The sequence below is a fragment of the Vanessa cardui genome, chromosome 12 (genome assembly GCF_905220365.1).
Source record: "Vanessa cardui chromosome 12, ilVanCard2.1, whole genome shotgun sequence".
NCBI lineage: Eukaryota > Metazoa > Arthropoda > Insecta > Lepidoptera > Nymphalidae > Vanessa > Vanessa cardui.
Genome location: NC_061134.1, coordinates 2,192,793 through 2,207,142, shown reverse-complemented (window position 1 = coordinate 2,207,142; position 14,350 = coordinate 2,192,793). Strand labels below are relative to the sequence as shown.

Sequence of the window (14,350 nt, the reverse complement as noted above, 5' to 3'; positions counted from 1 at the left end):
ATTTTCGAACAAGAAAGTTTCATTTGAAATTGATTCGTAAACAACGTTCTATATAACTATTGCTTAGAATTATTTATAAGTTTCCGTTCCAATACATTATTAAGGCCAGGGAATAAACATGATACAGTTTTTATTTAAATTTATATCAGGTTTTTATTTGGTGGTAGAGCTTTGTGCAAGCCCGCCTGGGTAGGTACCACCCACTCATCAAATATTCTACCCCTAAACAACAGTACGCAGTATTGTTATGTTCCGGTTTGAAGGGTGAGTGAGCCAGTGTAACTACAGGCATGAGGGACATAGCATCTTAGTGCAAATAGCATCTTAGTGTACATCGTCAATGCGCTACCAACCTTGGGAAGGTTGGTAGCGCATTGACGATGTAAGGAATAGTTAATATTTTTACAGCGTCATTGTCATTGGGACTGGCACCTTACGGTGATAGACGTTGGCATTGCCTGAGATATTAATCATACCTTGCCGGACCACAGCTCTCTTCTGGCTGTGAACCAAGATGACTGAAAATATCTACCTATATTACTAATCAATCGATCGATTGTCCCCGGTAAATTTTATGTATCCAAAATTACAAATAGTTTTAGTAAGATAACTTATTATTATTATTAACTAAATTTTCTAAATTCTGATCAAATAATCCAGTATTCAATATACAAGCATTATAATTAATTAATCAGTGTCAAATTAAACAAACAATCAAAATATATTATGTATTGGCTGTGTTTGTGACATCGTGCGCGTTTGAATTTAACACAGAAGTTATTATTGTAACCTAAGTTACTCCTTATTAAATCAGCTAACTACCAGTGAACGTCCTGTCAAAATCGGATTAGCCGTTCCCGAGATTAGCCGGAACAAATAGACAGACAGACAGATAGATACATAGATGTTATTATGGTATATGTACCATGTACATATACATAATTATGCATTTTGCAAAAAAAAACGATTAATTTAATATTACAAACAGACACACCAATTTAATATATGTATAGAAGATGTTTCTATTGTGCAATAAATCAAATCAAAAATACTATTTACTAATTTAATTTTGACGTACCTTAGATTAATTTAAATAATAAATAGTAAGATACGTGAAGTTTCTATCTACATATATTATGGCTACTGACAACTACAAATATTACCTCTGTGTTTAAAAATAATGAAGCGTCGAAAGTCTGCGACAGTTGAGCCATTATTGAGCAGTTCTGGATTATGAGCGCCGCGTGAGGCACGAAGCATAGCACCACCATTTGCAGCAGAAATATCCTTCGACCTTGTCTGAGGACAAACCATTGACCCTTTGAAATATTATAAATAAGTAGTATTCCATTATGTTGCTCTAGTAGCTACGATGGCAGAAAAACGATTGGAAGAATTTCATCACATTCAGGTCGTCTACCTTCTCCGCCGAGTATGAGATGAATTTTTTACATAAATTATATATTCAGTTAAGGAATTTCTTATGAATATGATAAATCATACAACACTAACCAAAAAAGTGTGTATCGACACATAATATATGTATAAAACCTATTCAAGTCCGTAAGTCAACCTTGGAGTGAGCTCAAATGCGAATTTCCTGATGTGTATTGGTTAAGAGTTGGGTATCCTGTCGATATCAGATCATGTTGCAGCATTAAGTCAGATACCATTTTATTTAAATATCATTCAAATCAAAGTAGAAGTTTGTGTTCTTCTCTGACTCTCTCTGACTCTCTCTCTCCCTCTCTCTCTCTCTCTCTCTATCTATCTATCTCTATCAAACTCTAAAACAACATTTTTTCAGAACGAAGTTCTTTTACGCTACTTACAATAGATTGAATTGGCAGAAATCGACAAGTAATCGTAAGGATTCGTTGCGACTCGAGCTACTTTCCTTCTCTTTTTTGTATATCTCTTTCTTTTGTACGCCAGCTTAGTCGTGTTTAAGAATGAGGCGGCCTTATCGCTAAAATAGCGATCTCTCTCAGGCAACCTTAAGGTAAAGGAAAGAAACCGACATAGAAAGAGATAGGGGTGTACCAAGCAGATATGAACAATTCTTATTTCTTACTAGCTATACCCGCCCGCTTCGCTGGGCATTAGTCGTAGAAAAATATTTTTTTAATTTTTCATTTTGTAATTAATTACTGATACAATGTACAAATAATCAAGAAATATGCGAGATCGAAGCAAATACTTAAAATTATTTCATTTAATATTCGCCAATACTGTTCTCGATAGGCTGCAGATTGGTCATAACACCCATAAACTTATTTATCAAGATCATATCTTCTTTTTTTGAATCCGGAAACAGATATGATTTATGAGAATGTTATTGTTGGTGTAATCTCGATGTAAAGTTGGTACGATGAAAATTTTAATTAAATTTCTATAGTCTAGAAAAGTTTGTATCGCACCAAAAACGTCCTCTATTATCCGGTTCTATCAAATATCGATGTTATAACATTTACAACCTTGTCATCTGTAAGTATCTCGTAAATAAATGTACCCTTTGACTCGAAGTTTTGATTCGTTGCATCGAATGTAGTTTAATCCTTCGTTCTCGACCATAGCGTACATGTCAACAATGAATTGTTAAAACAGTTGACGATACTTCAGAATATGGTTAGATTGATTATCTCTAATTATACGATACGCATAAAAATCAAACTCTTCGATGTCACAGAGCCAGTCGTGAGATTATTTTGATACAGTCCGAGATGATATCCAGCTTTATCATAATTGGATAATCGTAATAATTGTCATACGATTGATATTTTTCAGCGATACCTTGATTGTTTTTGTGTCGCTTAGTGATAACAATACCTCGTTTTGTAATTTCTGTAGCGACAATTACAGCTGTGACTTCAGGAGCTATGGAAGCTTCAATACGCCTTTTATGCTCTGCGTTCTATCTGCATTGATAATTACTTTGAATCATTTGTTGTTTCACTATCTAGAGCAGTTTTAGGCATAATCCTAAATTTAGCGATGATTTCTCGATTAGTTGTGGTATTGAACATGCATCGAAGATCAATCTTTTTCTACGTTGTTCGTGAAATAAATGTCCAGAAATTGGGGATTTTATTTAGATACTGGAAGAAGTGAACCAATCATATGATACACTTTAAACGTAGACGCGAAATTATTGTATTGTACAATATTTGTTACTCCGAAAGATGTCATTTAAAAGCATGAATTGTAATTTCTAATATACTGAAGGAAATATTTAGACTCCTTAATAGTTCCCGTAACGTAGGTAAGAAGAGATTCTGGTGTTTCAACCAGTTGTGGTAAATACATTTTACCAGTGGAGTAGCATATACCAGCAGTTTATTTAGTGTGACAATATAGGCATACTATATTCATTGAATATAGTAATAAACCATGCCATTGAATATTTTATTCAATGGCATGGTGGTTTCTATTTATATAAATAAGTTGTTTTTTTTTGGTTATGTGTCTTACGTTTACATTTTATACTAAAAATTCATTGTTGTTGGAGTTATGAGTATACTTACCAATTATGATTATTGTTTACTTTCTTATAATCAAAACAGCTAATCACTTCTTCCCATATATGTAATTTATAATAATTATCTCATTTTAAAATGACAATTATTATTGTTGTGATTGTTTTATGTTTATTGGCATATGACGGAAGTCATATGCCAATAAACATAGTTAGTTGTTATGCTTTTTGAATAGATTTTCATTTTTTATTACATATTTTATAATTATCGGTTGATCGGAATATAAGTGTATCGTGATACACGTAAGGACCATCTGTTGGTTATTTTTAATGATACGGATGAAATAATTACTTTCTCCATAAAACAATAGATAAACATACCAATTTTCATAATGATCGATCAAATAGTTTCAGAGTTTATCGATGACACACATACAAACACATTCTTTTGGCTATTTATATATACTTTTGTATGTATAGATAGCCTATGATTTGCGCAAGTACATGTTTTTCCTGTATGCCAATTTTTATAATGACACACACACAAAATTTCAAAAATCGTAAAAATTAAGTCAGTCAAAGAACACATGACGAATTACGACAAAAATAAGTGTACAGACAGACTCTAGAAATTTATATAATAGTATAGATTTAGTACTCACGTAGGATAGCTTTATTATTAGCGTATTTTATGTATAACTTTGGTGTTTCTATACCGATTTCTATGATTTTTTTATGGAATAGTTAATACTGTTAAATTTTGTAATTTGGGATGATTGAGAGTGCTATAAACGTAGGAATAGACAAATATCAGAAAGCTTCGAACTACTAAGCTATTGGGAGTGACACGTGTTATTGTGACTCAACCATAAAAGATAGACATAGGCTGTCATGGGATATTTTTTGTATAATTTTAAGGAGAACATTTCTTTAATACATGATTTCTGTGAAGCTTTAACCATTAAGGCTAAACACGCGACGGAAGCTCAAAATATGGGGTAAAACGGGATTTTTGAGACATTTCCCTTCAGTGCTCTGCTCCTATGGACTTTAGCGTGATGAAAAGTATACTATAACCAGCTCAGGAATATGAAAAATAATTGTACCAAGTTTCGTTAAAATCCGTCGAGTAGTTTTTGTTTCTATAACGGTTATATGGACAGACAGACAGACAGACAAAAATTTTACTGATTGCATTTTTGCCATCAGTATCGACACCTGATCACCCCCTGATAGTTATTTTGTAAAAATATTTCATGTACAGAATTGACGTCCCTACAGATTTATTATAAGTATAGATTATGTCATTTAAATATTCTTATAAGCCGTTAATTTTTCATTTATTTACGTTTGTTAATTAATAAGTATTGTATGATGACAGCAACTTCGTTCCGATTAGGTATCCGGTTAAAACTGGCTATTAGTAGGCAATTCTGGCCTTAAAAACTTATAACTCGCGTTGGGTGTTTACAAGTTAGTTCTAATCTTTAATTAAGATCCACGTGTTATATCCCGTGGGACGTATCATATTCGAGAATAGGTATAAGGGCCGGATTTTAGGAAGACGAGGATACAGCTCAAACGTTTCCACGGGAGAGAGGCTTCTACACGTGACACTTGTTACAATAATATAAATATGGAAACATCCAACTCAAAAACTAGTAACAGTTTTATATTCATCATCATGGGCCTTGAGCCTTGCCTTATTTATTTTCCCAGAGCTGATAGACCTCTAAATCCGGTCCTGATTATTATGTCACATATTGGTAAACACATCATATAATAATAAACATACATAAACATTTTATCAGTCATCAAGTCATACATCTTTACATATCCATAAATAAACTGACTCAATTAACTTTCACATCGGTACTGAATACAAAATTTAAATGATACATATAGAGGGCTTCGTGATAATAACGATTATTATTGAAGCGTATACATTTCTTTCTAATATTGAACAACTTTGAATACAACGTATATCCCAAATCTAAGTAAACTTGGTAGTAGGGCTTTGTGCAAACCCGTCTGGGTAGATAGCGCCCACTCATCAGTTATTCTACCGCCAAATAACAGTACTCAGTATTGTTGTGTTCCGGTTTGAAGGATGAGTGAGCCAGTGTAACTACAGGCACAAAAGACGTAACATCTTAGTTCCCAAGGTTGGTGGCACATTGACGATGTAAGGAATAGTTAATATTTCTGACAGCTTCATTGTCTATGGGCGACGCTGATTACCATCAGTTGGCCCATATGCTCGTCCGCCAACCTATACCAAAGAAAAAAAAAATCGAAGACAGTATTGCTGATGTTTTTAAAAATAAATAATATGCAAGTAATTGCCAACAACTTTGTACACATTCGATCATTTAAACAAACACAAAGTTCATATAATTGGCATAAACTTTCCGAGACTTATAATACATTTTTTATGTGTTGAGTTACTTGTATGATGAGTTACTTGAATGATGCTCTGCTAGGTTACTAAAGACAACAACAACGGCCTGTAAATTTCCCGCTGCTGGGCTAAGGTTTCCTCTCTCTTTGAGTAGATGATTCGAAACATATTCGACCACGTTGTTTCAATGCGGGCCGGTGGAATACACATGTGGCAGAATTTCTACGAAATTAAACACATGCAGGTTTCCTCACGATGTTTTCCTTCATCCCCGAGCACTAGATGAATTATAAATACAAATTAAGCATATGAATATTCCGCGTTGCTTGCCTGGCTTTGAACCCGCAATCATGGGTGCACGCGTTCTAACCACTGGGCCATCTCGGTTCTCAGGTTACAAAAATAGTCTTATATTTACAATACGTATTATATAATTGTTTAGTGTCGTTTACTTATAGTATGTTCCTATATTATAAATAATTTAAGTTCCGAAGTAGGATTTGCATGGTGGATATTACATATTCCCTTTGATCTATGTATTATTGTGATTGAAGTTCTCTCAGACGCTCCATTAAAATGTGGTACACGTCCTCTACAGCTTCGCAATTAGGACAATTAGTAGAAAGAACTATCTTCATGAAATATCCAAATCTATTAAATATTTAATGAAATGAGCCCGGAGAGATCGTTAATGTATATGTATAATGTATTCTTAAAAAAATTATAGCACCTCGTATACCTTCGGCCTGTAAATAATCCACTATTGAAAAAAATAATTAATTGATGCTTTTTTTAAATAAATTTTTGAAATTACATTTTTGACTTATCATCATTATCATTGCATTGTATAAAACGAAAAAAAACGACTGATTTTGAAACAGTTTTTTTAAAAGACATTGATTCAAGAGGAAGTTTTGTATGTATAATACATACTTAATATTGTATATAATTACTGAAAAACTTTGAACGCTGTAAGACATTTTGCAGTATATTGAGTATCAGCATTGCAAGCTCGTGAAGCCGGGGCGGGTCTCTAGTTTTGAAACAATCAAAAAATCTGATAACTCTAGAATGGTTCGTTTTTGCATGATGCATAAAGTTGTTAAAAATAACGCAAATGATCACCCTTTTTACCTCATAATGGGGATACGTTGAATTACCAATAACCCTGTATAACAAATAAAAGAATTTCATCCGACGTTAGTTTCCTCCAAGTCACGATGTACCTTTCACACAGAAATGATAAATGTAATCATTTTACCCTCAAGACCGTAATATTTTTTCCACTCGTACCTTATGGCGTTTTGTTAGAATTGAATTATGGTATTTGTTTATCATTACATTTTGTAAGAAAATGTTTTAAATGTATTTCACATGGACTCATTACAGAAGCGATGTTATCTCGCCTACCATATATTGAAATACAACTTCTTTTAATATTTTATGTATTATAATTACCTTTATTTACTAAAAATAGCTTTCAATTTTAAACAAAATGTCTAACACGTATAAAAGATTGTGCTCCTCTATAAGATAGACATACAAAAATAAATTGTCGAAAAATATTTTAGTAATAAATTTCATATAAGTGCTCTTGTGGGTAATCCTAGAAAAAGTAAAAAGTAAAGTAACAGCCCGTAAATTTCCCACTGCGTGATGTTTTTCTTCACCGCCGAGTACGAGATGAATTATAAACACAAATTAAGCACATATATATAGTGGTGCTTGCCTGGATTTGAGCTCGCGATCATCGGTTAAGATGCACGCGTTCTAACCACTGGGTCATCTCAGCTCTCAATCCTTATTTAATACAAATAAAAAATAATCTCTATTAAACGTATCTCCTATTATTAAGTTAAAGAATTATTTATAATTTCGTTAGTACGATACGGCCTAAATAAACTTTTTGCTTTTTATGTGATAGATAAATGGGCGCTTTATCAATTGGGTCATCCCATGGTAAGCGGTCACAATCGCTTATATACCTCTGCGCTGTAAGTAATATTAACCTTTATTAATATCCCCAAAGCGCCGACAACCTTGAAAGTTAAGATGTCCCTTGTGCCCGCCCCTTTTAGTTTAGTAACACTGGCACCATTCAAACCGAAACACAACTGCTAGCTAGCCTAACAAGACTTGCTAAAAACCCTACCACATTAAATTTCTTATCCTTAATGCAATGCATAATACATAGCTTGAATATTACTCATACAGTTGCCACAAACAGACAAAAATATTCCATGTGTATTATTAACTTATTGTATTAGATTTACTTTCACATTTATAAAATTAGTATTCTATACTAGTACAGAACGACACAACTTAGATGTAGCATTGGCAAAATTCGTAAAACCGACTACTGCCGATTTACACAACCAATGGAAATAGCTCCCTATAGCGCCATTCGACGATATTCGTCACTATGGATTCTAATGTCAGTTCAATCCGAGATATCAAATCGACGTGTCAAATTGATGAATATTAATAATTAATAGGTCATATGATATTACACATTGTTACATTTGTGTAAAGATCATATTCACATGAAAAATAAATATTGATAATTTCGGATGGCTTACTTAATTCGAATGTAATCGGTTTTACAAATTTTGCCGATGCTACATCTAAGTTGAGTCGTACTATATAGATTTTTAAAATACATTTAAGGAACTAAGATATGGGTGAACTGGCTATTAATTGTGCCTTACCTACCCCAACATCGTAAATCCGGCTTTGTGGGAGTAAATAGAGAGTACAGCTTAATCTACGTGAAGTTAGATACACTTGCAAGCACAATGTTTTCATTCATGGCTTATCACGATGTAACACAAATTCGTTCTAACATATATCAAGAAAGATTTGGTTCTGGATTTAGTGGATTCTGTTTAGAAGATTAAAGTAGGGTACATTCAACGTCAAGTTTATTCACAAACTAACAAGTGAACCGCCCCAGCTTCGCACAGGTGCAATACCAATACTAAAATACTGCAGAATTTGTTTATTTACGACATCACATTAGAAACTTCTAAGATTATCAGTGTTTCTTTCCTATATTGTCCATGTATATACAAAAACCTTCCTTTCGAATCACTCTATCTATTCAAAAAATCCTCATCATAATCATTAAAATTAATTGTTAATCTTTAATTGTTCTGAGCCGAAATAGCCTAGTGGTTAGAACACGTGCATCTTAACCGACGATTTCGGGTTCAAACCCAGGCAGGCACCACTATATACATGTGCTTAATTTGTGTTTATAATTCATCTCGTGCTTGAAGGAAAACATCGTGAGAAAATCATTTCATTGAAATTCTGCAACATGTGCATTCCACCAACGCGCATTGGAACAGCGTGGTGGAATATGTTCCAAACCCTCTCCTTAATGGGAGAGGAGGCCATTAGCCCAGCAGTGGGAAATTTGCAGGCTGTTACTTTACTAAATTTGCCCAACATTGAATTGCTGTTTTGCAGTAAAACATCCAATGAAAGGGGGACTACCTACCACCAATTATACTTCTGTTTATCACTTTAATCATCGTCTTGTAGATTGTAGAAATATTAAGTACAAATACTCGTACGATTACGTAAAGAGCCCATAAAAGCATTTATGTTAATATCATTGTAATACCGCAAGTGGGTACAATAAAAATGATTTATGTTACTTTATGAAAACACTAAACGGAAAGTATTAAAAGATGTTCAATTTAGCTGTTGTTTATACAGAGTTTTCAAATTTCATACAATATCCAAATATTGAAGAAAATAGTAACTTTGTTATATTTATTAACATAAGAGTTAATAACATTAAATGATTAAATATAAGCAAGGCGGCAGGCAGGAGCTGGATGCGAGTAGCCGGAGAAAGACCACAGTGGCGTGCGCTTGGAGAGGCCTATGTCCAGCAGTGGACAAAAACGGGCTGATGATGATAATGATGATGATGATGATTAAATATATACAAATATGAACTAAAACTAGTTACTGTATAAATCTTGACCGCGTGGAATGGCAGCAAGAATGCTAGCATCATTTCCCCGTTGAATCGCAATTGTGATCCTCTGAGCAAAAATCGAACCAGCCCTCCTGTCTTAATTAATGTTATGAACCAAACATGAATTCTAAGAAAGGACATAGGCTACTTTTTTGTCTAACACATGACAACCAACTAGACTACTAGTCTAAAATAAATATTTTACACCAGCAATTATCCTAATCTGACCAGATTGTCTTACCACTGGGAAGTGGTACCCTACTACCTGAGACTATTTTAATATATCTTCCAAGTTCCCGCCTAACCAAATTCACCGTTTTTTTTTTTCATAGGTTCTGGAAGGTTCCTTGATAACTATTTCTGGGACCCGTTTGGAAATACTTGTCCATTTAGTTATTATTTTTGCCAAAATATCTTATATAGATTTCCTCTTTTAAAAGTATAACAATTCTCCTTTATTGGTAATTTCTACTAAATTATCCATTCAAATTTCGACTTTGACACAGCAAACTAAATGACACCACAAATAACACATTTTTGTTCTGTGACGTAATTTGCATAACAAAAGAGTTCTAATATTATTTGCCTTGCTTTCCCTATTCTCTGGCGATTGTTGTTATTTACACGAGATACAGATTAACTTCGAAGTTAATGAAACGTTGATCGTTAAACTGATTTTCATTGGTCAATATCATCCGATGATGCAACACGCGACCAATGAAAGTTTTTTATATAGTCTAGTATAGAGAAATAAAATATAAAAAACATACTTCATTTTTGAGCAAGATAATTTTTAAGAGAATATGTTATTTTTATATATTTGTGCCGTGTGTTTATGGGTACTTTATATTATTACTAAAACGTTGACACGACCTGGGATCTTAGACCCCAAGATGGCCGATGCATTGCTGATGTATAGAATGGTTAATATATCTTACAGTTGGTACCGCTAACGCTATTCGCAATGGTAAGCACTTACCATCATTAGCCCATTTGACCGTCCGTCAACAAAGGTCACACAAATAGGCTTAGAGTTAAAGAAGAAAAATTGAACCTCAATTATAGATAGTAGCTACACGAACAATAAGAAAATAAAAAAATAATACCACAAAAAAACCTTCCAATTACATTATAGTAAAACTAAAAAATATATTAAAGTGTAGTTAATAGCGTTTTATCAATGGCCCTCCAAATTAGCTTCTAACGTACGTTTTCAATTTGTATTATCTTCTTACTTTGTATAAATTATTCTTTCTTATTGTTACTAGGACTTTCTTCTTTCTTAACAAATAAATAAAAACAAAATAACATGATGTCAGCTGAGCCGAAACTATGAATATTAAATTAAAGTAGTAATACGTCCGAAAAAAGAACTTTTTATGACGTATGAATGTCAAAACATTAATTTATGTTCCATCAAATTCGAAAATAGAAAAAAAAGTTGTAACAAAATAATGTGCCAGAGAGGCAGTAATTTTTTCGAACGAACTCGTGGGAGCTTTACAGGAAGGAAAGATTAAAATTGTATTCATGTTTGTGAGGGAATTTCGCAAAATGATTCCGTAGGTATGCCCATGAAATTAAATTTAGCATATTTTACGCAGACGATTCGCCAAAGCTAATTTGATTGTTGACAGATTAAATTGCCACTTACATGGACGCTGGGTTTATATGGAAACATCCAACTTTCACGGAGACTAGCTGTGGTGGCTGTCTGTCAGACGGCGTAGTGCAGTGTGACCAGTTGTCTACCTTCAAAGCGTTGGATGACATTCTGGAAAAAATAAAACATGTTACAAAAAATCCCTCAATATTGCGACTTTTTTAATAATTAAGACTTATTATTATATTATAAATTCATTTTAATTCTTTATAGATAATATTAACTATTAGCAACTGTATTAGACCGTACAGCCAAACTCCTTTGACCGACATTTAATAAAAAAAATATTGACTTTTAAGTTGAGCCTGATTACTTCACAAAACTTATACCTATTTGTTTCTTTTCAAGATTAAATGAATCGTGTAGATTAAAAGTAGCCTTGAGTCAAATTTAATGCGCCTCTAGATAACCAAATAAAGAACTAATGACCTGATATAATATTCAACAAGCCATCCGTAGACAGAACACTGTCTACGGATTGTAGTACTGTCTACGAAGCGTTGTAACTCGTAACCCAATAACGATAGGTTACTAATGTACTATAAGAATTCGTTAAATGTAGATATAGCCTATTATTAGATATGGCAATTTGTTTATTGTTTGGGTTTCAGATATTTTATTAATTATGAAACAAACGAGACCGTCGCACAAAGTGTGCTCCAAAAGTTCTAAAAGATGAGACCGATCTTAGCCTCGCGAACATTGATCTACGAAACAACATAGGACATTACAAAAAAAATCTAAATAATAAGACAAGAGTAGTCTAATAAATGGGCATCGTTACAGACATTTACCACAATGAAAAATTTTAGACATGCTAACAATTTATACATTGATTGTACCTATATTTATAACAAATGCGAATGTAACTCTATCTATTGCTCTATCACGGCTAAATATCTAAACCAATTTTGATTAAATTTGGTACTAAGCCAGCCTAAACTCCAAACAAGGGCACTGGTTACTTTTTATGCCAAACGAGTAACGATCAATATCTAAAACACGAACGAAACCATCGGCAATAACTAGTTTGGCATATCCCACTGAAGCCTGACTTTTAACAATTACGATCTATTCAAATATAAAAACTCTTTTCATTAGCCTTTGCGCTATTTTTTTCTTTTTAATCTATATTAATGTCATGTTGATCAGACCTTTAGTGCCGCATCCACATGTTGTCCAATCCACTTGTACCACTTGGCAAGCGCAGGCATACCAAACATCGACTAAAGTAGAGCATGTCGTTCACACACAGGGTTAGAAAATCTTTTGTGGGACAATGTGTTCGTTTACAAAGGCTTCTAAGAAAACGTTCAAAAATTTACTACTTTAAACTTTTATAATATGGTTTAGGAACGTGCTATAATGTGCAATTTCATGATAAACGGATCTTTTTACGATAACTTGTCCTGGGTATAAACACATTGGCAGTGGCATCATTTTTTTCCATTCTTGCGGTACGTGGCGTTTAAGACCTCGTATTAAAACTATATACTATTACGGTGCTTATTAGACCCCGTAACGTTTAAGAAACTAATATTCGATGTGATGTGATCGAATTTTAATTTTTCAGTGCGATACATGGTCAAAGATACCCCTTTTTAAAATAGGTACACTATAACATTTTCTTTTCAATAGACATCATATAAATATACCTATCACTTTCGTACAATATTTCAAATAGATGTTATGGCCTCCGCACTACAGAGAAATGTATGTTTTCATGAGGGATACACATACGAGGCGTTAGACCTCATTCCGCATTGAACGTGTTAATTGATCGCCTTAAGAGCTCAAGTTTCGAAAATAATTGTAGTCATTTTTTCAAAATTATCGATTTTCTTTTAACATTTCGCTGGCTTGATATATTACTTTACATACTCTTAAATGAAATACAGTTAAGTATTGAATAAAGATTTCAACTTTGTCATGTTTGCGAGTACCCTAGTACAATAGTGAACTTTAGACTGTCATTTTAGTTTATCGAGAGCCAGCATACTGAACGTTGAAATAACTTCAAATAACCTTGTTTGACCAATAAAATATTTTCATCACTTATTTGCTTTAAAACCGTGACCTAGTTGTTAAAGAATATGGAGCGTAAACAAAAGTAGCAGGTTTCAATCCGTGCAAGCCTTCTATCGTACAAAAGAGACAATCGACGACCTCTGTCGTCGATTAGTGTGTACACCTGTTTTTATGGATACATCGATCCGAGGTCCCGGGTTCAAAAAGTTCATTAGTTATCTATGTTGTCTTGGATCTGGGTGTTTGTGGTACCGTCGTTACTTCTGATTTTCCATGACCCAACTGCTTTAGCTATTACATTGGAATCAGAGTAATGTATATGATGTTATCCAATATTTAATTATTATTTATATCACATTTGGTGGTAAGAAAATCAATCCTTATGAACCTGCGGTTTTCATGGATTCTCCATTGAATCAGCGCTACGAATAACGCTTCAATCATTTTCCTTATTAGAATAAAAAGCCTTTGGGTCAGCTATAGGACATATACGGATGTTACTTTACTTTATGAATCCTACGTGCGAGTGACTCATGGTGATAAAATGTATTATGCATACTCAATTCCAACCATGAGAGGAAAAAAGCCAAATACACAACATTAGACGGCAAATTGACAAGAGATCATTGTTTGAGAACTTGATTAATCTTCCCTATGGATTTGGAAAAAAATGTGTTTTGGTCATCGACAAAATAACTATTTAAGTGTAATTGTGTTTTATTATAAACAAAGATATACCTACAACAACAACAACAACGGCCTGTAAATTCTCCACTGCTGGACTAAGTCCTC

At 33.4% G+C, this 14,350-nt stretch overlaps 1 long non-coding RNA gene across 1 annotated transcript in view; it reads right to left on the bottom strand.

Annotated features, from left to right (window-relative positions):
- Window positions 1-1,168: 1,168 nt before the first annotated feature.
- Window positions 1,169-14,350, bottom strand: part of LOC124534484 — a 46,585-nt gene continuing 33,403 nt past the window's right edge. The window contains exons 2-3 of the long non-coding RNA XR_006966740.1: window positions 11,522-11,641; window positions 1,169-1,299 (exon numbers count right to left, since the gene is read on the bottom strand). This is a non-coding gene — a long non-coding RNA (uncharacterized LOC124534484). The remainder of the gene's footprint in view (window positions 1,300-11,521; window positions 11,642-14,350) is intronic.